Here is a 2,761-nt window from a genome sequence, read left to right on the forward strand (position 1 = left end):
GCTGTCCAAAGTTTTCATTTTAAACACGGCTCTCAAAATACAGGCATATGACAAGACAATTAAACATAGTGGCCCAAACAGAAGCACAACAGCCACAGTAGAGGCAGAAGCCCACTGCAGGGTGTGATCATCGCAGGACAGAAAGAACACGCCAGCGTAATCACAGATAAAGTGGTGCACAGTCAGTGAGTCACAAAATGACAGTTTTGTCAAGATCGAAACCAGAAACACCAGGTTACTTGCGCAAAACAGCCAAACGCTCACAAGCATAATAATCATGCTTGTCGGAGTGTTGATAGAACTATGCCTCAGCGGGAAACATATAGCAATGAATCTGTCATAGGCAAGTACACTGAGGGAAAATGATTCTAGTACAATTGAAGTGAAATAAAAAAAAATCTGTGCGAAGCATGCATTGTAGGACATGAAGGTATCTCTCGCGACAACAGTCTTTATTGTGCTAGGAATAAAGGATGTACTGCATATCAAGTCAACGACGCCTAAATTAGCCACCGCAATGTACTTTGGAGTGTGGAGGCGATGATCCATCCATATAGTGGAAATTATAAATGAATTGCACAAAACCGTTTCAAAATAAACAAAGCCGAGGAAAAGTAAATATAAATCAGCAAACTTTAAATACGTAAATCCGGTTACGTAAAATCCATCTGGAATAATGATGGAGTCATTTGTGATCGAAGTGGCGAGAATTCCCATTGCATGCGTCCGGCTTTCAAGACCTCCACGTGACTGCTTTTCCTCTGGGCCCTGAGAGAGAAACAGAACAGAACATGTTGCAGAATTTATTTCCTGGGTGTGTGCCTCTCTCTCTCTTTGTGTGGCCTGTTTACACTGACTGCAACCTTAACAATGTAGGCAGGTTATTGATTGATTGATTGATTGAATAAGCGATTTATACATTTTTACATATTGGGTGGGCATGTCCGCACCTAAATTGATTGGCATGACGCCTCTGTCTTCCGTAATCCATAAATATGATCAAAAGACTATCAGGAAGACACAGACCGCATGCACCATGTGCAAGAAATAGGCCTAAATTTGTAAAACACACATGTGGTGTGTAGACTGGCACGCACACATGCAGACACACACACACACAGTTATTCAGTGTCATTTCAGAATGGTTTTTTGCACTTTTAAGAGATCACCTTCATAGCAAGTGATAAAAACTGAACTGTTATGTAACCCTCATTAGTTTCACATACTTAAAGTGAATAGTCCCTCACTTTAGCACTAGTATTAGTAGTTGGGTATTTGTAGACACTCCCTAAGACCCTCCTCGTGCGGAGAAACGATCTTTTTTTCTTTTTCCCAGACTGACACCATCCACCCAGATACAGAGATTAGACAGAGACATTTGATAAGATTTATGACAAATATCTTATAATCACTTAGGTTAATACAACACAAAACTCATAGAGTGAAGTAGAAGTTGACTGACATCTTGAAGATTCATAAGAAGAGCTAGTTTGGTTTATTTTGAACTTATCCTGGTGAGTTGAAAGTTGAAACGTGGACACTTAGCTAATTTGTTCACGACAGATTTCATGTTGAACAAAATTAATTGCAATGTAAACCAGTCAACATAGGCTGACTACTAGAAGCGTGATGTGTCACTGTCATGGAAATTGGAAACCTCATATAATACGGTGTTATACGCTCATGTAAGCTAGCTGTGTTAGCCACATAGCTATGGTGCTATCGCAGAATAAGCTAGGATACGTATTTGAATGAAGAAAAGTAATACCTGTGCCTTTTGGTGTACACATTTGCTGTATGTTCATGTTAAGATGTAATGATGTGGGGAATTAATTATTTGTTCCAAACGTCGCTGAACCGCGTAGTTCTAAAATGTAGTTTTGCTAATCGTTGTACGGCGTGTGTGCAGGCTGGATTCGAAGTGTGGTCCGTCTACTATTAGCCTGCCTGCGTTCGATGGACTGAGAGGTTTCCTTCGAGAGTAGGACGTCATCCCATGGACTGATTCTTTTCCCCACAAGAGTGTGGTAGGACGGGACATGTTCTAATCGGGACTGTATGATGAGAACTTTCATATTGAAACACGCAAAAATTTTCCCCTTAGTACTCATCTCAGCTCGAGCTATATATATATATATATATTTTTTTTTTTTTCTCTCCATTTTTCTTAAATGAGATCTCATATCAAAAAGACATTCATATATATTTTTTGGGGTTGTTGGATCCAACATAGGGTGATTTATATGATCTGAATTGATATTTCATGTTGTTCATTATATGTGTGCTACAAAATAAGGTTGAACTTTTGTGTGCTACAAGATAAGGTTGAATTTTATGATCTGTATTGCTATTTCACATTATACACCACACGTTCTACTCGTGGTACTCTGAGATTCACATTGATATTTCAAATACAACATACACACATACATGTTCATATTCATATTCAACATTTTTTTTCTAATACACTGATTTGATGTGTCAATGCTGTTAATACAATCTTATCTTTGACACATGAGCTGATTGGTCTGCTGTTGTTATTGTGGGTTTGGGTGAAATTCTTAATATTATTAAGCACTACTGCAAGATAAGATACTCCTTGAGTGAAGCCAGTGAGAGATATTATAAACTTTACTTGATACTAGTGCCTACACAGAGCCTGTCTGGTAAACACAGTTACAGTTACATTTGCTTCTTGTTTGTGTCATGATGTTTTCATGATTTATGCCACCCAGTTCTCGTTTAATTTCACAAAAACGAA

At 38.4% G+C, this 2,761-nt stretch overlaps 1 long non-coding RNA gene across 1 annotated transcript; it reads left to right on the forward strand.

The window, feature by feature from the left end:
• The first annotated feature begins 570 nt into the window (after positions 1-570).
• LOC133132096 (uncharacterized) lies at positions 571-2,518 on the forward strand. Its single transcript, XR_009709067.1, has 2 exons — positions 571-1,514; positions 1,910-2,518. It is a non-coding gene; the product is annotated as an uncharacterized LOC133132096 (long non-coding RNA).
• The last annotated feature ends 243 nt before the right edge of the window (positions 2,519-2,761 follow it).

This window comes from Conger conger, chromosome 7 (assembly GCF_963514075.1).
Source record: "Conger conger chromosome 7, fConCon1.1, whole genome shotgun sequence".
Taxonomy (NCBI): Eukaryota; Metazoa; Chordata; class Actinopteri; order Anguilliformes; family Congridae; genus Conger; species Conger conger.